Source organism: Lithobates pipiens, unplaced genomic scaffold (assembly GCF_037356315.1).
Source record: "Lithobates pipiens isolate NorthernLeopardFrog02 unplaced genomic scaffold, aLitPip1_a1.2 Scaffold_1, whole genome shotgun sequence".
NCBI lineage: Eukaryota > Metazoa > Chordata > Amphibia > Anura > Ranidae > Lithobates > Lithobates pipiens.
In genome coordinates, this window is record NW_027507685.1 from 125,247,100 (window position 1) to 125,271,272 (window position 24,173).

Consider the following 24,173-nt stretch of genomic DNA (forward strand, 5'->3'; position numbering starts at 1 on the left):
GTTTTGCGGCAATTTTTGGCCACCTCTGGCTCGCAGCCCCTTGGCCTCCTCAGATACTGGCTATTCCGGGCTTCACCGAGACGTCCTCCCTATTCGAGTTGTACCCCATTGTAGCCGCTGCCCATACGTGGGGCCGCAGTTGGTCCGGTCAAACAGTGACCTTTTCAACGGACAATCTCGCCACTGCGGAAATCATTAACAAAGGCAGGTCCAAGTCTCTGGAGATTATGTCCTTCCTGCGGCGGCTGGTCCAGCTCTCGTTATTGTTTCAATTTAATGTTCATTGTGCCTTTATCCCCGGTAAATGTAATCGGGCAGCGGACGCCCTCTCCCGCTTTAACTTAGTTTCCTTTTTCGATCAGGTGCCCGGAGCCGGACCAACGTCAGCAGTTATCCCGGACTGGTCTCAACTGACCCTGGATTAACCCCTCACCTAGTAGCCGCGACGCAACTCATCAATCACTCCCTCGCAGACAATACCCGCAAGGCCTACCAAACAGCCTGGAGGGCCTTTAACCGTTTCTTAACATCTCGCTCCACAGAGACCTCCCGGGTCAAGCAAGTTCTGGCCTTCATTGCCCATTGCCACTCGGACTTGGCGTTATCCTTCAACACGATCCGACTATACCTGGCCGGGGTACAACATTTTACGTCCCTCCAGGACCCTGCTGAACCCTCCTTGTTCACTTGTCACGCCATTCGGGCCGTCATGCGTGGCATCCAGAAACGCCAGCCTGCGGCTTCCCTCAAACGCCTGCCTATCACAGGAGACGTTTTCAGAAACATGTCCGATATTCTGGCCACTGCACCTTTCGGACTCCACACTAGTATCATTATACAAGCAGCCATACACCTGGCCTTCTACGGCTTCTTGCGGCCAGGCGAGTTTACCTCCAGTAGCCCCTCAGCTCGCACGCTATGCAAGCACCACCTGGTCAGGCACGGAGACCATTTCATCCTACATATAGCAGTATCCAAGACGCAGCAGCTCGGCCCAGGGACGGACATACATTTTTATAAAACTAACAACCGCTGGTGCCCGGTCGCCATGCTCACCCGCTTGTTGACCCTTCTGGCCGATCAACCAGGAACTGGCCCGCTTCTGCCATTCCACGGTAAGCCACTGAACGCAGCCCAGTTCATGGAGCAGGTCAGGATACTCCTGGGCATCCTTCACCTCAATCCGGCTCACTACTCCGGACATTCATTTCGGATCGGAGCGGCTTCAACTGCCTCCCGCCAAGGGGTCCCGGTCCACGTTATCAAAAAGTTGGGTAGGTGGAAGTCCACCTGTTTCGCCCGTTACATACCCAATCCGCAAGTAGAGATGGCCCAGGCCTTTGTCAAGCTCACCCAGTAACAAACTTGAATCAATAAAGGCATTCCCTACCTGTATGTTTTTGCCCCCTTATTTTGGTATACCCTACGTTAGGCCAGGGCACACTTTCAGGTCCGGTTCAAGTAAGCGAGTTTGTGTTAACCTTGTTTGTCATCCTTATCCGTATCGGTCAGAGGGCTCTGGGCCATAAATGGAAAGGCCAGTATGGTGGCCTGGAATTATGGGTGGAGCCCGGTGGTGTATATAACCAGCCCGTTCGCCTGGCTACCTCGTCGGTTCCGGTGCGCGATACCCACCCACCCATCCCCTGTCAGGGCATTTCTCAAGCATTATACTCCTCGAGCGAGTACTCATTTCACTTCATTTCATTTTCATTTCATTTATTACTCATTTCTCTATCAAGGGTATGCCCCCTTATTTTGGTATACCCTACGTTAGGCCAGGGCACACTTTCAGGTCCGGTTCAAGTAAGCGAGTTTGTGTTAACCTTGTTTGTCATCCTTATCCGTATCGGTCAGAGGGCTCTGGGCCATAAATATATATATATTAGTGGCTGCAGGTAATAGGAGACAATCATAAAATATGGACATCAGTCCATGCCCATGAGTACGTCTAGTAAATATGGACGTGGGGCACTTTACACGCATGTGCGGAAGCAATCGGGTGCAAGCGGAGCCGCCGAATGCTTCCAACTGACAAGTGAGCCTTGCTGTGGGCAAATGCAGAGAAAAATCTACCTGCCCAGCACCTGGAACTGCATGTCCCCAATGTCGGGCAATACAAATTGTGCATCCCTGCAAAGGTGAATGAACTGACAAAAGCCCAGGCGCCAGGACGCAATTTCTAGTCACCATGGCAACCTGGTGCCTGATATTTCTCAAGCCCTGAGATGTAGTGTGATCTTTGCACTGTGTTCTTGTTACACTTTATACATTTAGATTTTAATAATAATGTACTCTTTAACTTTGCTTATTGTAATCAGTGTTACTTTTGCTGTTAAGGAACTCAACATATTGGCCTACCAACATCTACCCACTGATGCTCACTAATGTTTATACTGTCCCATCCAGTTGTGCTTCTGTTGTACAAATATAAATGAGCAGAGTATTTATAGCGACATAGGCAATAAATATACGATGGGATCCATTCAGGACTGCCTATGACTCACTGCATAATCAGAAGGAAAAACAGGAGTTTCTGTTATGGTAACACCCATCTACCTGACAATGGAGACAGTAAGGTGGTTGTGTTTATTCAAATGATGCTTGGAAATTGATGGGAGGTTTACTCGTCAGGTGATTAAACTTTCCCTGCCCTGAACTTCAGGTACAATTCAATTACCAGTCTGTCATGATGACTTAATTCTGGTAATGGGCATAGAGGTCTTTAGATGAAAAGTATTCACACTCCTTGGAATTGTCCACATTTTGCCATGTTACAACCAAAAACATAAATGTATTTTATTGGGATTTTATGTGATAGACCAACAAAAAGTGGCACATAATTGTGAAGTGGAAAGAAAATGGTAAATGTTTTTCAATTTTTTTTACAAATAAATATGTGAAAAGTGCTGCGTGCATTTGTATTCAGCCCCCCTGAGTCAATACTTTGTAGAACCACCTTTTACTGCAATTAAGGCAGCAAGTCTTTTTGGGGATGTCTCTACCAGCTTTGCACATCTAGAGAGTGACATTTTTGCCCTTTCTTCTTTGAAAAACAGCTCAAGCTCTTTCAGATTGGATGGAGAGGGTCTGTGAACAGCAATTTTCAAGTCTTGCCACAGATTCTCAATTGGATTCAGGTCTGGACTTTGACTGGGTCATTCTAACACATGAATATGCTTTGATCTAAACCATTCCATTGTAGTTCTGGCTATATGTTTAGGGTTGTTGTCCTGCTGGAAGGTGAACCTCCGCCCCAATCTCAAGTCTTTTTCAGACTCCAACAGGGGAGAGCAGCATCCGCACAGTTCTTTGGCATTACTGTTGTCCTTGCTGTTTTACATAACAGAAGACCTCATAGCACTGGAAGTGACTGCTTGCTTTTGCAGACTCTAACAGGTTTTGTTCTAAGATTGCCCTGTATTTGGCTCCATCCATCTTCCCATCAACTCTGACCAGCTTCCCTGTCCCAGCTGAAGAAAGGCATCCCAGCAACATGATGCTGCCACCACCATGTTTCACGGTGGGGATGGTGTGCAGTGTTAGTTTTATTCCACACATAGCATTTTGCTTTTAGGCCAAAAAGTTTAATTTAGGTCTCATCTGACTCTTCTTCCACATGTTTCCTGTGTCCCCTACAAGACTTCTCACAACTACAAACGGGACTTCTTGTGGCTTTCTTTCAACAATGGCTTTCTTCTTGCCAATCTTCCATAAAGGCCAGATTTGTGGAGTACACGACTAATAATTGTCCTGTAGACAGATTCTCCCACCTGAGCTGTGGATCTCTGCAGCTCCTCCAGAGTTACCATGAGCCTCTGGGCGCCCTTCTCTGATGAATACTCTCCTTGCCCAGCCTGTTAATTTAGGTGGTCGGCCATGTCTTGGTAGGTCTGCAGTTGTGCCATACTCTTTCCATTTTCGGATGATGGATTGAACAGTGCTCGATGAGATGTTTAAAGCTTGAGACTTTTTTTTGTAACCTAACCCTGCTTTAAACTTCTCCACAACTTTATCCCTGACCTGAATGGTGGGGTCCATTGGCCTTCATTATGCTGTTTATTCACTTAGGTTCTCTAAAAAACCTCCGAGGGCTTCACATAACAGCTGTATTTATACTGAGATTAAATTACACACAGGTGGACTCTATTTACTAATTGAATGACTGCTGAAGGCAATCGGTTCCACTAGATTTTAGATAGGGGATCAGAGTGATCCAACACACAGATTCAAACAGTGAGCACTATCCCCCCTAAGCCCTTGTACACACGGTCGGACATTCTGATAACCAAATCCGTCGGATTCTGTCCAACGAATTTTGTCCAAAACTGGTGTTGCATACACACAGTCGGACAAAGTTGTCAGAAAATCCGATTGTTCAGAACGTGATGACGTAACGTTACAACGGGACTATGTTCAGGCTAGTAGCCAATAGCTTTGGTCTAGGAATTTGATCTGAGCATGCGCGGCACTTTGTCCGATCGGAATTCTCTACAAACGATCTGACAAAGTCCGATCAGGTCATGTTGTCGGAAAATTTTATAGCCCAGCTCCAAAACTTTGTTGATTGGATATTCGGACGGAAACAGTCCGCTGGAGCCCACAAATGGTCGGATTATCCGATAACACTGTCTGTGTACAAGGGCTAATAGCAAACAAAGAAGAAAGACCATATTGGGGAGTATGGAACTTTAAGGGTGCTTGTTATTACAAATGGGTATATAACAATAGATTTAAAAAAAAAATATGTATTTTTATTTCAAAAAGAATAACATAAAAAAAGTCACTTCCTTCATGCAATTTTCCATGCAATCGTTCTACATGTCTCACCTTGCGTCTTCTTCAGGAAATGTGCGGACTTTGTAATAAATAGATATAAGGATAAATCAACAAAAAAAAAGTATATAGGAGAAGCAAGAAAAAGAAAGAAAAAAGAAAGAGTTTACATCAAAAAAACATATTCGTGTACACAAATTAATACATACATGGATGCATCCGTGTAGATAGCAGGGGTTTCCCAACCAAAGGTTCTAGCCCCAATGTTTTGAGCCAGATTTATAGTGGAGGACTGATGTCAGAGCGAATTTCAGGACACAATGGGTCTCGCCAACCCATACCTCCCAACTTGGCCGGGTCACCCACAGAGAGAGGTATAAGTCAATGAGTATTTGATTTTAAAACAGTGTTTCCTGTGGATCAGTCAAAGTGTTAGTATGACATGTCAGCCTCAGTACATGTCTATATCTATACTTGATTAGAATATTAGATTCTTCAACAGTTTCGTGTTGTATAGGGCTCCCAGGGACCTTATACAACACGAAACTGCAAACAGGTAGATTCATCTAACTCGGTGACAGCTCTCTTGATGCATTGTACTTGCAGTGCATCATTTAAAAACAAAAGGTGTGCTATACTTATGGCTTTCTTCCCCTATTTGTTTTAGTTAGATTTTAGTTAAAGGGAGCTGAAAAACAAAAAAAGGGGCCTGAAAACAAATGCACGCCATACTTTTCAGATATTTATTTGTAAAAAAATTTGGAATATCATTTTCCTTCTACTTCACAATAAAATCCCATTAAAATACATTTAAGTTATTGGTTGTAACATGGCAAAATGTGGAAAATTTCAAGGGGTATGAATACTTTTTCCAGCCACTGTAGAAATGTGGTGGTTGTATTTCAAATTCAGAATAGAAAATGATTAAAATAATAATCCACTATTTATGATCAACAGCTAGGCAAGTTGAAGAACCCCGATTGCGCATGCAGTAAAATCTGATTATTACCGTATTTTTCGGACTATAAGGCGCACGTAAAAGCCTAAATTTTCTCCCAAAAACGACCGTGCGCCTTATAGTCCGGTGCGCCTTATATATGACCTGTTGACATCGCTGGAGTTCTTTGTTAACAGTATCTGTCATCTTGACGTAAACCTTCGGACTATAAGGCGCACGTAAAAGCCTAAATTTTCTCACAAAATCGACCGTGCGCCTTATAGTCCGATGCGCTTTATATATATGGAAATATCCATTTTATCAGCCGGTCGTTGCTAGTGCGCCTTATAATCCGGTGCGCCTTATAGTCCGATGCGCCTTATATATGGAAATATCCATTTTATCAGCCGGTCGTTGCTAGTGCGCCTTATAATCCGGTGCGCCTTATAGTCCGAAAAATACGGTACTGTCATATTGCCCTGAGTTCTTGTTTTTTATCAATTTCTATTCAAAATCAATTATTTCTTCAATGTCTTGAATCTATTTTTAAGTAGATCAACATTTGACATTATTGTCAGGTTTTCTTTGTTTTCCCAATCACTTTAGATCGTAATAATGATCAAAAGTTGGATGAACATTTTTTAAATTGTGTACAAATTGCCCTACGTATAGCCAACATTAGAGGCAACCTTGGTCAGTTAGGTGTCACGTAACTACCAATGATCAAAACAGAAAACGGGACCAGTAAGGCCAGATCCCTTCTATAAAACTGGACTTTCGGAGCTCAGCATGGGAGACGCAACAAATATATAAAAAATATAAATCTTTATTTGTACATGTTAAAAGGCGAGTTCATAAAACAATGGCTTATAAGCCTATATAAGGTAATGTTGCAAAAAGTCTCTACTGAGGTACCGGAGAACTAAAATCATGTCAACAGGTCTAGAAAATACATGACAACAATATGAAGACTTCATGTTTCCGGTAGAGAATCTGCCAGGTCAACGTTTCACCAATTAAACTGCTTCCTCAGGACCCCGCTGTGGCAAAGTAGAGCAACAATTACTGTCCAAGCAGTACAGTCTGGGGGTGGTCATAGGGGTAACAGGGCCAGCCGCCACCCGGCGGGAATCCACATCAGGCAGAGATGCAACATAGGGACCTTAATATTCCCCGGTATTCATAAAAGGTGAGGCAGGCCAGTATCTGACTGGATACAAATGATCAAAGTATTGCCTATTATGGAAGAAAACCTGTTATTTATATTTGACCTTTTAAAGTCATTAGGAATCTCAAATATTCTTAATAATTGGCAGAAATGAATCTGTGACCCTTGTGTTCAATCGACCACCAGAACTCAGTGGGATGGAGACAGCCTCTCCATCCCACTGAGTTCTGGTGGTCGATTGAACACAAGGGTCATAGATTCATTTCTGCCAATTATTAAGAACATTAACCATTTAAGGACCAAGCCTATTTTTTACACTTGGTGTTTACAGGTTAAAATATTTTTTTCTGCTAGAAAACTATTTAGAACCCCCAAACATTATATGCATTTTTTTCAGACACCCTAGAGAATAAAATGGCAGTCGTTAAAATACTTTATGTCTCGCCGTATTTGCGCAGCGGTCTTACAAACACAAATATTTTTGGAAAAAAATACACTTTTTTTAATTCAAAAATAAGAAATCAGTCAAGTTAGTCCAATTTCTTTCAATAATGTGAAAGATGTTACATTGAGTAAATTGATATCCAATATGTCATACTTTAAAATTGTGCCCACTTGTAGAGTGGCGACAAATTTTGACCCTTAAAAATCTCCATAGGCGGCGTTAAAAAAAAAAAAATCTTATTCTTTATTTTACTTTATTTTTTTTTATTTTTTTTACACTGTCCCTTTAAAAAAAAAATTATTCCTATTACAAGGACCTCTTTATTTGAGATCTGGGGTCATAAAGTCCTCAGATCTCAAATTTACAGTTAAAAACAATAATTGTCCCTTTAAGGCTGTTGGGTGGAAATGAAGTTTGACATTGCTTCGGTCCTCCAAGGGCATATAATGGGGGCTATCATTTCCTCACTGGACTTCCTGCCCATCCACCACTACCGATGGCTCCAGTAGGCAGCGGAGACAACCGGGATGCGGCGGGCACCTCTCCCATCTCCGATAAAAGTGATCCTGCGGCGAACCTGCCAAGGAGACTACTTTTATCTTAAAGCAGACCACCCGCCGTTGAAAAAAAATACAGTGGTTATGGCAGCTATCATAGCCATGGTATTTAACGTCAAATTAGCAACGTATATCCAGGGTGGGTGGTCTGTAAGTGAAGGGATGAAAGAAAATTGCAACCATTAGATTTCAGGTTACAGTCACATAGCTAAAATAAAGATGGTTATTCTTTTGTTAAAGCTTTATAAATTTAAATTTATTAGGGGGATTTACTTTAAAAAAAAAAAAAAGAGAGTGCAAAATCTGGTGCAGCTCTGCATACTGTGTTTCCCCGAAAATAAGCCCGGGTCTTCTAATAATTTTGGCAACAAAAGACCCAGTAGGGCTTATTTTTGGGGTAGGTCTTGTCATGTGCTGTCTTCTCTCCCCCTCTCCCTCCCGGCCTGTCAGGAATCTTCAGTGGCTAGTGGAACGGAGTAAAAGTGCTTGTAAAATCCTAGAATTCAGTGCATTACAGTATTATATAATGTAAACTGTGTATGTTTCTGTAATCTATTTGTGCCAAATACCTTCTTATAGCCTATATAGACCCGCCGCCAGACCTCTCTTCCAAGCATTGCGGGGGGGCGGGGGGGCCGAGATCCACCACTGACAGCTGGAAAAAGAGCAGCGGGGAGGTCAGCTGAGCGTGGAGCGGTGCTGTACCGGAGGTATTTGGCACAAATAGATTACAGACACATACAAAGTTCAGATTATATAATACTGTAATACAGTGCATTCTAGGATCTTACAACCACTTTAAGCTAGGGCTTTTTTGGGGGGTAGGGCTTATATTGCAACCTTCCCCGAAAATCACAGTAGGTCTTATTTTTGGGGCAGGTCTTATTTTCGGGGAAACACAGTAGAAACCAACTAACTTCCAGGTTTTATTGTAAAGGATTAATTGAACAAGATGAAGTTAGAAGCTGATTGGCTACCATGCACAGCTGCACCAGATTCTCAGTGCACCAGTTTTACTAAATCCTACCCTTTGGGTCCAATATATCAAAACAAAAACAAAATTGAGCAAAAGGTGGAGATATTGCCCATAGTGACCAATGCTTCATTTTTCATGAATATAAAAGATAAAATGTACTTTTACTGCAGGTTCTGTCAAGACAAAGAATAGCTGTGTCACACGATGCTAATATACACCCAGTCTAACTGTGCATGCTCTAGCAGTGTATCTGCATTGTTCTTGTGCAGAAAAATGCAGGTCACACATATAGTGCGAATGAGCTCTTAAAGCGAAGCGTCACCCAAAAGGGGAAAATTCCGCTTTACTGTCTCCTTCCCCTCTCATGTTTGTGAAATGTAAAGTTCCCTGTCCCCACCTACATGAGCTGCTAAAAAGGCAGTACTGCCAGCCCTCCTGTATCGGGCCTGGGCCCCATCAGTTCAAAAGGGGGGGCTGGCCGACTGTACTCCTTTTTTGTTGAGTAAATATGTCCTATTTACGGGCCCCTTCCTTTCTTGAATGAACACAGTAAGCAACCGGTGCCGATCACTCCTGTGTCCATTTATCACTGAAGCTTAGTAAACTGTGTTTACAGTACTATGCCTCAATTTGTGAATGAACAGGAAATCTCAGAGCACTTCTTATTCATCCACTGTTCAGTGCAGCCGAGACTGCAGAGAAAGGGACTGGGGAATCTTTGTCTTCAATCCCTTCCTCTGTCTCAAAAGTGAAACATCAGGGGTCTGTTTAGGCCCCTAATATTTCACCAAAGGGCAGTTTGGTTAAATATAAAAAAAACTAAATAGATTAAAATAAAATAAAATATAAAATTCTAAGAAATAATTTGTCAAAAATGATGGCCTTGTTAAAATTGTTAAAAGGTTGCCAATGGCTGCGCTGCTATCAATCATCCAATAAAGAGCCCAAAGGAGCTGGGAGAAAGCAATGCAGGATCGCGCCCATGGGCCTCAGGTAAGTAAAACGGGGCTCAGGGGGGCCAGAGAGTGCAAGGTGTTTTTTCACCTTAATGCATATGATGCATTAAGGTGAAAAAACACAAAGTTTTACAACCCCTTTAACTCTAAACTGGTAATCTGTAGGAATTTAAAGCACCACAACTTTGGGTACTAAAGTTTGTCGCCTTTTCAAGGACACATGCAATTTTATGGCTTAACGTGTTTGGTATCTATATTTACCTACTGACAATAAAATAGTATGTGGCGCTAACTATAATAAAGTGAAAAAAATGGATATATGACACACAAGCTATCAGCAACTGACAAAAATGTGTAACAACAGTGAAAATAAACTCACTGTAGATAGCAAATCTTCAATAAATTGTAAATGCTAGCTATAAAGTGCTAAAGTGCTTAAATTGCTAGCTGGCGGCTGGTGAAGTTTTACGGTGGAGGGGGGGGGCACCATACCCTGCCCTTCCTTTTTGACCCGTCCCACTTGGTGAAAATGGGCATCGTTTCAGCGTAATAGTGGGCGTGGCTCTAAGGTGGTGTGGTTAGCATCTGAGATAAATGAGGGATTGAGGGAGAGCGAAAGAGGGATGGAGGGACAGCAGACCCAGATCCTACACAACAATAGAAATATGTGTATTCTAGAAAGTTTAACAATCAGCAGATAAAGATATTCCAAACACCTGGTGTTAGCACTTCAATCATCCTGGCACCATGGTTGTTATGGTGTCAGAATGATTGAAGCGCATGATTTCTATTATTGCATTGTAATATAAAATTGAATCATTCAACTCACCATAATGCAGAATCAGTGGGAGCCCTGAGCGTGTCACTAGCCATTTCGCCTGTCACCAGATGCCAACAGGTGTCCCCAGCGGAGTCCGTCCTTACATCAGGTGCTCCCAGCAGAGTCCCTCCTTACAAGCAGCCTGTGCCACACAAAATGCAGCCTGTGTCCCACAAATGCAGCTTGTGTCCCACCAAATGCAGCTTGTGTCCCACCAAATGCAGCCTGTGTCCCACCAAATGCAGCCTGTGTCCCCCAAATGCAGCCTGTGTCCCACCAAATGCAGCCTGTGTCCCACCAAATGCAGCTTGTGTCCACCAAATACAGCTTGTGTCCCACCAAATACAGCCTGTGTCCCACCAAATACAGCCTGTGTCCACCAAATACAGCCTGTGTCCACCAAATACAGCCTGCGTCCCACCAAATACAGCTTGTGTCCACCAAATACAGCCTGCGTCCACCAAATGCAGCCTGTGTCCATCAAATGCAGCCTGTGTCCACCAAATGCAGCCTGTGTCTCACCAAATGCAGCAAGCCTGTGTCCCCAAAATACAGCCTGTGTCCACCAAATACAGCTTGTGTCCACCAAATACAGCCTGTGTCACCAAAATGCCGCCTGTGTTCCATCAACCCCCCCCCCAGTTCTCCAGGGGAGCACATCGGTACTTACCTTGCTGTGTGTTGTCCTCTCCAGTGGTGTCTCCTTCCACAGTGGCGATGGAGGGGTCCTCTCCTCCCATACTTCCTGTTTCCTCTCTCCTGGGCGCAATGGGAGAAAGAAAACAGGAAGGGACATCAAACTGAGATGTCAAAAAAACTGCCCGGCCGTAGTAATACTACGAGCACCGGGCGGAAGCTATTCAGCTCTTCGGAAAGCGCAGCAAGGCAGGATAAAAGCCCGCAAATGAAGCGCTATGTCTGCAATCTCGTGATTATAGACGTGGCGCTTCCCATAAGTGCACTGTGTCCGGCGTCCGAACACAGTGCACTTAAGGACCTTTTTTTTTGTATTTTTTTTTTTTTTAACGGGCCAGTATTGGCGGCGCCCATGCGTCCCCTATGAATGGGCCGCCACTGCTGTTGTTACACATTCTTGTCAGTTGCTGACAGCTTGTGTGTCATATAAAAATATATAAAGTGATCTCGCACGTATTTGATCTCCTATCAATCAGTAAGATTTCTGTCTCTGGGGTGTCTTCTATACAGGAAATGAGCTGAGATTAAGAGAACTCTCTTATAGTGAATGCTCCGCTCAGTTTGTTACCTGTATAAAAGACAGCTGTCCACAGAAGCAATCAATCAATAATCAGATTCCAATCTCTCCACCATAGTCAAGACCAAAGAGCTGTCCAAGGATGTCAGGGACAAGATTGTAGACCTACACAAGGCTGGAATGGGCTACAAGACCATCGGCAAGCAGCTTGGTGAGAGGGTGACAACCAGGCCCAGATTGGCCATAGGGCAAATCTGGTAGCCGGGGCCGCCGGGGCGCATGTCCTTGCTTGCAGGGCCAAGGCAGGCTGCTCTTTAAGCCCGCGCCAGTCCCCTAACCTTTTCCGAGGCCGCCCGGCTGCCAGTTCAGCTCAGGCTCAGCCATCGGCACCAGGGGGACTAAAACATGCCCCCCCTGTGCACTTCACCCCCCTGTGCACTTCACCTCCCCCCAATGCTCTCTAGCACCCCCAAGTGCTCTCCAGCCCCCCTGTTCTCACCATCTCCCTCCTGTGTTCTCTACCTCCCCATGCTCTATGCTGCCCCCTGTTCCCTCCGTCTTTCCCCATGTGCGCTCCACCTCCCCATGCTCTACGCTGCCCCCCGCCTCTCCCCCTGTGCTTTTCACCTCCCCCTGTGATCTCCACCTCCCCCCATGCTCTATGCTTCCCACCTGTGCCCTGCACCTCACCCTGTGCTCTCCATCTCCCTCCTGTGCTCTCCACCTCCCCCCATGCTCTACGCTGCCCCCTGTGCCCTGCGCCTCACCCCCTGTGCTCTCCATCTCCCTCCTGTGCTCTCCACCTCCCCCCATGCTCTACGCTGCCCCCTCTGCCCTCTGCCTCTCCCCCTGTGCTCTTCACCGCCCCCTCTTCTCTCCACCTCCCTCCTGTGCTCTCCACCTCCCCCCATGCTCTACGCTGCCCTTTGTGCCCTCCGTCTCTCTCCCTGTGCTCTCCACTTCCCCCATGCTCTACGCTGCCCCACAGTGCTCTCTAGCCCCCCCCAGTGCTCTCTAGCCCCTCCATGCTCTATGGTGCCCACCTGTGCCCTCTACCTCTCCCCCAGTGCTCTCTAGCCCCCCCAGTGCTCTCCAGCCCCCCTGTGATCTCCACCTCCTCCATGCTCTACACTGCCCCCCGTGCCCTTTGCCTCTCCCCCAGTGCTCTACAGCCCCCCCATTGATCTCCACCTACCCCCTGTTCTCTCCACCTTCTCTCATGCTCCCTGCTGCCCCTCTGTGCCCTCCGCTGCCCTCCACCTCCCCCCAGTGCTCTACAGCTCCCCAGTGATCTTCGGCTCCCCCCTGTGCTCTCCACCTCCCCCCCATGCTCTCCAGCCCCCTTGTGCTCTCCTCTTCCTCCCTGTGTTCTCTGCCTCTCCCCTGTGCTCTCTGCCCCCCCCATGCTCTCCGCCTCCCCCCACAGTGCTCTCCAGTCCCCCTTTGCTCTTGCGCCACTCCATGTTCTCAAGGTTCTTCCCTGTGCTCTCTGCCCCCCCCCCGTTCTTTCCCTGTCACCCTCGCCCCCTGCACCTTTGCCGGGTTTCCCCCCCCCCCTCCCAGGGGATTCATCAGGATGGAAAGTGGGAAAGGGGCCGGTTAAGATGTCATGGGCTGCTCATTCCAAAATGCCCAGGCCTATTTTTTGTCCCAGTCCGGGCCTGGTGACAACAGTTGGTGCAATTATTCACAAATGGAAGAAACACAAAATAACTGTCCATCTTCCTCAGTCTGGGGCTCCATGCAAGATCTCACCTCAATGATCATGTGAAGGGAGAATATTGTCAATGATCTGTTTCCCAATTCCAGTCCTCTAGGCACCCTAACAGGTCATGTTTTCAGGCTCTCCGTTATTTTGCACAGGTGATTTGATGAGTTTCACTGCCTTAGTAATTACTACAGTTGTTTCATCTGAGGGAAATCCTGAAAACATGACCCATTGTTGTGCCTTGAAGACTGGAATTGAGAAACACTGCACTACGCCATGAAGAACAGAAATCTTGCAGCGTCCGCAAGGTCCCCCTGCTCAAGAAAGCACATATACAGGCCTGTCCAAAGTTTGCTAATGAACATCTGAATGATTTGAGGGGAGAACTGGGTGAAAGTGTTTTGGTCAGATGACACCAAAATCAAGCTCTTTGGCATCAACTCAACTCGCCGCATTTGGAGGAGGAGGAATGCTGCCTATGACCCCAAGTACACCATCCCCACCGTCAAACATGGAGGTGGAAACATTATGCTTTGGGGATGTTTTTCTGCTAAGGGGACAGGGCAACCTCAATGCATCAATGGGATGATGGATGAGGTCATATATCATCAAATCTTGGGTGAGAACTTCCTTCCCTCAGCTAGGGCATTGAAAATGGGTTGTGGATGGCTATTCCATTATAACAATGACCCAAAACACACAGCCAAGCCAACAAAGTAGTGCCTCAAGAAGAAGCACATTAAGGTCCTGGAGTGGCCTAGCCAGTCTCCAGACCCTAATCCCCTAGAAAATATGAGCGAGAAAGCTAAAGGTTTGAGTTACCAAACGTCAGCCTCGAAACCTTAATGACTTGGAGAGGATCTGCAAAGAGGAATGGGACAAAATCCCTCCTGATATGTGTGCAAACCTGGGGGTTAACTACAAGAAACGTCTGACCTCTGTAATTGCCAAGGGTTTTGCCACCAAGTACTAAGTCATGTTTTGCGAAGGGGTCAAATACTTGTTTCACGCAAGAAAAAAGTAAAAAAATATATAATAATATATATCAATTTTTTTTTTACATTTCCAAAACTCCCATTGCCCCGCACACCTGCGCAAATGAAAACGCAACCCCAGGGTGTGCAAGCATATGCAAACCATTATCCACCACACGTGTAACATACCGCCATGATTGATTGTGAGAAATTCTAGCACAAGAGCTCTGAGTTAACTCCAAACTGATGAGCTGTATCTATGGTGATTTTTGGACACTATAGTTTTTGGCTATATCGTGGCCGCACACGATTTTAAGACATGGAATGTTTGGTATCTATTTACTCGATGCAAACTCATATTTTATACAAAAAATGGGTATTATATGGTGTGTTTTTATCATGTGGCATAAAAAATTTGCAACTATAACTTCTTTATTCTAAGGGCCTCTGCTTTCCAAAAATATATAATGTTCGAGCGGTTTAAGTAATTTTACTGGCAACAATTAAGATTTTTACATGAATGCGACAAAAAAAAAAATGTTCTCGAGCCAAACCGGTTAATTAACGCGCTAATATCATGTGTTATGAAACAAAAATGCAACTACCAATATTTTATTTTCCAGGGTCTCAGAAAATATATAACATCTGGTGTTTTATCTAATTTTCAGGACTAAAATGAGCATTTTAGCATGGGCACAAAACCTGAAAATTTGGCTGTGGCAGAAAAGTGGTTATTCTTGTGGGTCCAGTTTTTTTTATGCGTGGGTTAGATCCTTTCATTGAACATTCTAGTTAGTCTACTAGCTGTCAAAGCATATATGTTCCCATTAGGTCGCAGGGTCTGTGGATTTGCAGAACTGAATAATAAAAAAAAAAAAAAAAAGGGAAGTTTAGTTCTCCGCCTACTTCCCTTCCCCCTTAAACTGCAGATACCGGACAAGTGCAAGACGTTCAGTTTTGACATGCATCGCTGTGGAATTAGGTAACCTGGTCGAGAGCGTGGGAAACTCAGGTAATACATTAGACCTCTGTAAAAATCCTTATTATTTCACTTTGATTATATTAGGGAGGATGTGGCTCTCTTGGGGATTGCACTTGGGGAAATTTTCATTTGCAATACACTGGAAAAATGATTTTGATCCCTTAAGAACGCGGTTGTCAATATGACTTGAATTTAATGGGGCGGGATAGGGTAGGGTGTTTTATTTTTCTTGCTTTTAGATTGCGCTAGGTTTTTTACATCGGTTCACGGCTGCCTGTTACTCCAGTTGCTGGATTTGAGGAAGCATCTGTAACACATGAAGCCACAACAACTGATCCATTTTCAACATTCTCTCAGCACCATTTTAAAGGAAATTGGCAACAGTCAAAACTAGCGAAGAGCTTTCAAAGCATACTTGGGACAAACATACACTATAATACCAAAAGTATTGGGACACCTGCCTTTACACGCACATGAAATTTAATGGTATCCCAGTCTTAGGCTGGATTCACACCTATGCATTTTTAGTTCTTTTTGAATTTTGCAGATTTGCACTACAGAACATGTTCCATAGGAAACAATGTTAAATGGACTGTCGTGAAAATCTGCAAAATGCAAAAAGCACTAAAACTGCATAGATGTGAATCCAGCCTAAATCCGTAGGGTTCTATATTTATTTGGACCAACCTTCACAGCTATAAGGCCTCTTGCACACTGGAGCTTGAAAAAGCTCAGTACAGTTTTTTGTTTTACTGACCTAAAATACAGAATACAGCCCATTAATTGTAATGTGCCTATGCACACAGGTGCGTAAAGCACTATGCACCCTTCAGTAAAAAAAAAAAAAATCTGCTTTTTCGGTCAGTAATTTACACCTCATGCACGTGAATGCGCACAATTTTTGCAAATGCCCATTTACATATTGTGCAGAACTAGAACGCAAGAATATGTTTTTGCGCATTTCTGTGAAAATGTGGGGGTGCACGCACGAAAATACATCAACGCATTTCTGGCAAAAATGCTCGGAAATACGCGCAAATACAGTATCTCACAAAAGTGAGTACACCCCTCACATCCTTGTAAATATTTTATTGCATCTTTTCATGTGACAACGCTAAAGAAAAGACACTTTGCTACAATGTAAACTCAATGTAAAATCTACTACAAAGTAGTGAGTGTACAGCTTGTATAACAGTGTAAATTTGCTGTCCCCTCAAAATAACTCAACACACAGCCATTAATGTCCAAATCGCTGGCAACAAAAGTGAGTACACCCCAGGTGAAAATGACAAAATTGGGCCCAATTAGCCATTTTCCTTCTCCGATGTCATGTGACTTGTTTGTGTTACTAGGTCTCAGGTGTGAATGGGGAGCAGGTGTGCTCCAGTGACCAGTCCTCATACTGGTCACTGTAAGTTCAACATGGCCCCTCATGGCAAAGGACTCTCTGAGGATCTAAAAAAAAGCATTGTTGCTCTACAAAAAGATGGCCTAGGCTATAAGAAGATTGTCAAGAACTTGAAACTAAGCTGCAGCACGGTGTCCAAGACCATACAGTGGTTTACCAGGACAGGTTCCACTCCTCGATATGATCAACCAAAGAAGTTGAATGCATGTGCTCAGCGTCAAGCTCAGGAGATCGCCATTCTGCATGCTCTGAGGAGGGGAGGCTGGAGGAGAGGACTCTGACAGGGGCGTGCCGGGATGACACGCCTGAATGTGCGGCACCCCCACGTTGGTACGCCACTGCCACTTGAGCTTCGACACCCCCTCCCCCCTCGGTCTTAGCTTGCGGTGCCTAGGCACCTGCTTGCGGCACCTGCCCATCAGGAAGCTGTCACCGGCACGGGGCCAAGCACCTGCGGCCAAGGCATTCCCTGCCTCACAGCAGCAAGTATATATGCCCCTTGTATACATGCAGCTGTGGGCAGGAGAATGCCCCAGCACAGATAATTGGACCAGGACAGCTGACAGTTTCCTGGCGGACTTGCTTACTTGGGGTTCGGACTATGGTTCAAATGCACCCAAGCTCATCCCTAGTCAGGAATTATGTCAGGGAGATATGGGCAATGCATGTAAGAAGCCAGGGGAGGTCTCAGCCCACCATGCTATTTTATACTCAAAATATCAGTTTTAGGTTTCGCTGAACTTTTAAGGTAGCTCCTTTTAAAAGTTGGGCAGTTGTGATATCTGTGATATCTGTTGACCCAAAACCAATTCTCATCAGACTAGCTTTCTGAGCATTGCCTTCCTTGACTCTGCTTACCTGATATTGTGTTCTGATGTTGACTTGGTAACTCTTCTGTGCACTGACCCCTGGTTGGGGGTCACAGTGGGGTTTATTTACTAAAGGCAAACAGACTGCGCACTTTGCAAAGTTCAGTTGCTCTAGAACTTAGTAAATGAGGTAAAGCTTAAAGTGGTTGTAAACCCTTTACAACCACTTCTTACTACAGGCAAGCCTATAATTAGGCTTACCTGTAGCTACACTGGATATCTCCTAAACCTTCACAGTTTAGGAGACATCCCTGTATTTGCATGTGCCAATGTCATTGACACATGCGCACTTAACCACTTCAAACACCTTCCTGCCCAAACCAATTTTGAGCTTTCAGCGCTGTCGCACTTTGAATGACATTTGCGCGGTCATGCTACACTGTACCCAAATGACATTTTTATCATTTTTTTCCCACAAATAGAGCTTTCTTTTGGTGGTATTTGATCACCTCTACGGTTTTTATTTTTTGCTAAACAAATAAAAAAAAACGAAAAATTTGAAAAAATAATGTTTTTTTTTTTGTTTCAGTTTCAAAACTTTGTAAATAAGTAAGTTTTTTCCTTCACTGATGGGCACTGATGGGGCTGCACTGACAGGCACTGATGGACACCTATGAGGTGGCACCAATGAAGTAGCACTGATGAGGTGGCATTGATGGGCACTGATATGTGGCACTGATAGGCAGCACTGATGGGCACTGATAGGTGGCACTGATGGGCGACATGGATGGGCACTGATAGGTGGCACAAATTGGCACTGATAGCTGGCACGGATTGGCATGGATAGGCAGCATGGATGGGCATGGATAGGTGGCATAGATGGGCATGGATAGGCGGCACGGATGAGCATGGATGGGCACTGATAGGTGGCATGGATGGGTACTGATAGGCGGCATGGATGGGCACTGATGGGCGGCATTGTATTGTATTATAATGTACTGATGGATGCCAATCAGTGCCAAACAATAATGCATGCCAATCAGTGATGCCCATTGTGGGCACTGATTGGTATCCATTGTGGGCACTGATTGGAATCCATTGTGGGCACTGACTGGCATCCCTGGTGGTCTAGGGTGGCATACCTGGTGCTGGGCATCCCTGGTGGTCTGGTGGCATCCCTGGTGGTCCAATGTGGGCATCCTCGGGGGGGGGGGGGCTATGCTGATAATCGATCAGCACAGACCCCCCCCCCTGTCAGAGGAGCAGCCGATCGGCTCTCCTCTACTCGCATCTGACAGACATGAATGAGGAAAAGCCGATCAATGGCTCTTCCTATTTACACTGTGATCAGCCGTGATTGGACACGGCTGATGACGTGGTAAAGAGTCTCCGTCGGAGACTCTTTACTGACTGACACACTGCAACAACGATCGCCGCGATGCGCGCCCCCGGGGGCGCGCAGTGGCTTAATATCCTGATCGCGTCATATGACGTCCAGTCAGGATATTAAAACCACTTTGCCACCGTCATTTTGCTATATGGCGGGCGGCAAGTGGTTAAACAAACTGAAGCAATGGCATCCAACCCCCAAACACCCCCAAGCTGGACATGAAAAAAAAAGTGTCCCTTTAAGAGCGTTCAGTCACCGGACACTGAGCCGTCCATTAGAAGCTCGACTGCTGGAATCAGGTGATCGCAGCTGAAAAGCTTCATTGGGGGTGTTTGGAGTGTAAACAGGGCGCAGGCAATGAGGCCTGTTTACACTCCCAGTCCTATTCTACATCCATTCATTCCACCTTGTTGCACCTGTTTTTAGCACCAGCCTCCAATGTAACTTCTTGGCATTTTGGTGAGTTCATTGACAAGATCTCTACCATTACAATGAAGAACTCGCACTCCCTGTTGGGTTTTTCATTTGAATTTAAAAGAAAGCAGCAGGAGGAGTGAAACTCTATGGCGGAGAAAGTCAATCTGACAACTTCAGCAGGGGCTTTTTGCGGTTGGCATCCCCAAGGCTGAATATTGATCACCTATAAATGAATTACTGGGGTGGATTAGCCCCTTTAACATGAAAGCGCGAGGTGGTAATGTCCGTTTTAAATGTACCTTGTGGTGTGTTTTGTTTTAAATCTGTGAGAGTAAAATCCTGAATTCCATAGAGAAGGAATGCACTAGAGATTAAACATGAGCTCTCAGCTGACCATTTACCTCTTTATAAATAGGCTTCTCGGATAATAACACTATATACACAACTTTGTGCAAATATTTAGCACACAGAGGCCACTACACGGTGAAAGAAGAATGTGCAATATAGTTCAAAAATGAGTCATGCAGATTATCCACAGAGTAGCTGAAACCTCAGGAAGTTACCATATATCTCAAAAATGCTTGAGCCCTTCTGCGTTTCAAGTGTTGCTGTCATTTGTATCCAGTGCAGATCGCTAATTTATTAACAGGTTCATTTTCATACAGTGAGCAGTCTGTCTAGCCAATGGGAGGCAAGTAAAACATTTTTTTTTAAAGACTATACACACACATATACTATACATATATATATATATATATATATATATATATATATATATATATATATAGATATATAGATATATATAGATATATATATATATCTATATATATATAGATAGATATACACACACAGTATCTCACAAAAGTGAGTACACCGCTCACATTTTTGTAAATATTTTATTCTATCTTTTCATGTGACAACACTGAAGTAATTACACCTTTCTACAATGTAAATTAGTGAGTGTACAGCTTGTATAACAGTGTAAATTTGCTGTCACCTCAAAATAACTCAACACACAACCATTAAGGTTTAAACCACTGGTAACAAAAGTGAGTACACCCCTAAGTGAAAATGTCCAAATTAGGCCCACTTAGCCATTTTCCCTCCCCGGTGTCATGTGACTCATTAGTGTTACCAGGTCCCAGGTGTGAATTGGGAGCAGGTGTGTTAAATTTGGTGTTATCGCTCTCACTCTCTCATACTGGTCACTAGAAGTTCAACACGGCACCTCATGGCAAAGAACTCTCTGAGGATCTGAAAAAAAGAGTTGCTGGCACTGATGGGTGGAACTGATGGGCAGCACTGGAGGGCATTCAGTGCTGAATTTAGAGAGGTGGCACTGATAAGTGGAACTGATGGGCAGCACTGAAGGGCATTGATAGGTGGCACAGAAGGGCACTAATAGGTGGCACTGATACATGGCACTGATAGGTGGCAGTGATGGGAACAGATGGGTGGCAGGGATGGGCACTGATGGGTGGCAGTGATGGGCACTGATCTGCACTTGTAGGTGACACTGATAGGCAGCACTGCTAGGGGGCATTGATTGGCACCACTGGTGGACTGGTGGGCACTGACAAGTGGCACAGATTGCTGGCACTGTTATGCACTGATTCATGGCACTGTGGGCACTGGCAGGTGGCACTGGTGGGCTCAGGTGAGATGGCTGTGCATATTCCTATTCAGGACCGATGTCCCTTGCTCAGCATGAGGAGAAAAAAAAAGATTACGATCTTCTGTTTACATCACGTGATCAGCTGTCATTGGCTGACAGCTGATCATGTGGTAAAAGGCCGGGATCGGTGATCAGCTGAGTCTCATTGACTCAGTGATCACAGTGTGAGCCATGTGCGCCCTGCAGGGGGCACGCGGGGAGCGTGCAAAGGGGAGGCCGTCTATTGACGGCCTCCCAGCAAAGTAGGTCCACGCTGTAGCCGTCATTCGGCTATAGCACAGATCTGAAGGGGTTAATTGTAGCAAAGTGTCATTTCTTCAGTGTTGTCACATTAAAAGATATAATAAAATATTTACTAAAATGTGAGGGGTGTACTCACTTTTGTGAAATACTGTACATACTAAGTTCTGGAGATCATTCCCTTGCAAAGTGAACAGTTTACTTGACTTTGGTAAATCAACCCCATTGTGTCAGACATTCGATTTACAAAAGGTAAGTATACTGTTCACTTTGCAAGGGAATTTGCATTTTGCATGAGTATTTTCCCCAGAGCTTATTGAATGAGGTGAAGTTCTGCTGACTTCCATCATGAAATCATGTGTAAGCAAAAATTACACATGACTGGGTATTCTTTGCAAAGAGAAAAATCACCATATTCACAAATTTCTGTGAAAAATTTACATGCAAAGCACAACTTTCCTTGCAAAGTAAAATATCCCTTGCAAAGTGCAACTCCATGTGAAACGTGAACAGCTTATTTGCCTTTAGTAAATCATCCTGAATGTATCTGACAGTTGATAAATAGACTGTTCAATTTGCAAGGGAAATTACGTTTAGCATGGGAAGTTTGGCCACAGTTAGGTGAATGAGGTGACTATCTGTTCATGCAAAAATGCAGTGTTTTTACACAAGGAATTCCATTTTTCTTTGCTGTAAAATCTTCCATTGTTTACGGAGTACCAAAATGTATGAATATCCATCAAAGTGACCAAAGCATTCACTATTTTATGCAAATTGGGTGACCCTCCTTTGCATATGATTGGGAATTGTTTGAAAAGTTAAACTTTACCACATTCTCTAAGCGCTGGGGCAAATTCTCTTGCGAGGTGCAACTTCCCTTGTACATGAACAGCCTATTTACCTTGAAAAGGTATTCATACCCCTTGAAATTTTCCACATTTTGACAAAAACGTAATCGTATTTTATTGGAAATTTATGTGATAGATCAACACAAAATGGCACATAATTGTGAAGTGGAAGGAAAATGATAAATGGTTTTCAAGTTTTTTTACAAATAAATATCTGAAAAGTGTGGGCTGCATTTGTATTCAGCCCCCCCCCCCCCCCCGAGTCTGAATTTGTCAAGTCTTACCACAGATTCTCAATTGGATTTAGGTCTGGACTTTAACTGGGCCCTTCTAACACATGGATATGCTTTGATCTAAACCATTCCATTGTAGCTCTGGCTGTATTTTTAGAGTCATTGCCCTGCTGGAAGTGAACCTCTGCCCCAGGGTTTGGCAGACTCTACAGAAACAAGATAAAATGGAAGGGGTACGCACCTAGTGCATTTTCAATAAAAAAATGGATACTCATAAGATGGCAAAAAATTGTAGACCAAAAAACACACAATGCTGGACAGTGTGGACACACATGTGGTGTATTCACATCACCAGGTATACAGCAAACGAGTAAGCTAAACTTAGCTCTGAGGAAGGGGGTGCGCCCCCAAAACGTGTTAGCTGTATACTTGGTGATGTGAATAAGCCACATGTGTGTCCACACTGTCCAGCATTGTGTGTTTTTGGCCTACAATTTTTTGTCATCTTGTGAGTATCCATTTTTTATTGAAAAAATCTTTTGTGGTAATGCACTAGGTGTGTGCGCCTTTCAATTTTTCTTTGTTTCTGTAGTATCGATTGGATTACTCCATCCGGGGAGGGCAGCATCCTCACAGTTCTTTGGCATTACTTTTGTCCTTGCTGTTTTACATAACAGAAGACAACATAGCACTGGAAATGACTGCTTGCTTTTGCAGACTCTAACAGGTTTTGTTCTAAGATTGCCCTGTATTTGGTTCCATCCATCTTCCCATCAACTCTGACCATCTTCTCTTTCCCTGCTGAAGAAAAGTATCCCCACAACATGATGCTACCACCATCATGTTTCACAGTGGGAATGGTGTGTTCAGGGTGATGTGCAGTGTTAGTTTTCTGCCACACACTGCGTTTTGCTTTTAGGCCAAAAAGTAAAATTTTGGTCTCATCTGACCAGAGCACCTTGCTGTGTCCCCCACATGGCTTCTCGCAAATTGCAAATGGGACTTCTTATGGCTTTCTTTCAAACAATGGCTTTCTTCTTGCCACTCTTCCATAAAGGCCAGATTTTGTGGAGTATACAACTTATGCCTTGTACACACGGTCGGAAATTCCGACGGAAAAAGACAGATCGGAATATATTGTCAGAAAATCTGACTTTTTCCGATCGTTTGTAAAGAATTCCAATTGGACAAAGTGCCACGCATGCTCAGATCAAATTACGAGACCAAAGCTATTGGATAGTAGCCTCAACGTAGTCCCGTCATAACGAATGAACGTCATCACGTTCCGTAGGATCGGATTTTCTGACAACTTTGTCCGACCGTGTGTATGCAACACCAGTTAGGACAAAAACCGTCGTAAAAAATCCAACGGATTTTGTTGTCGGAATGTCCGACCGTGTGTACAAGGCATAATAGTTGTCCTGTGGACAGATTCTCCCACCTGAGCTGTGGATCTCTGCAGTTCCTCCAGAGTTACCATGAGCCTCATGGCTGCTTCTCTGATTAATGCTCTCCTTGACCGGCCTGTCAGTTTAGGTAGACGGCCATGTCTTGGTAGGTTTGCAGTTGTGCCATATTTGTTCCATTTTGATAGATTGAAAAGTGCCCCGTGAGATGTTCAAAGTTTGGGATATTTTTTTA

At 44.4% G+C, this 24,173-nt stretch overlaps 1 protein-coding gene and 1 long non-coding RNA gene across 4 annotated transcripts in view; one reads left to right on the forward strand and one right to left on the reverse strand.

The window, feature by feature from the left end:
* Positions 1-24,173, reverse strand: part of LOC143974590 (uncharacterized) — a 112,784-nt gene that overhangs the window by 56,060 nt on the left and 32,551 nt on the right. The window lies entirely within an intron of this gene.
* Positions 1-24,173, forward strand: part of TOR4A (torsin family 4 member A) — an 87,934-nt gene that overhangs the window by 45,426 nt on the left and 18,335 nt on the right. The window contains exon 1 of one of the 2 annotated variants that reach the window (XM_077476129.1): positions 15,429-15,542. The exons of the other annotated variant lie outside the window; for it this stretch is intronic. The gene's annotated coding sequence lies outside the window, so the exon portion shown is untranslated. Of the gene's footprint in view, positions 1-15,428; positions 15,543-24,173 lie in introns of those variants that run through there. 2 annotated transcript variants of the gene reach the window in all.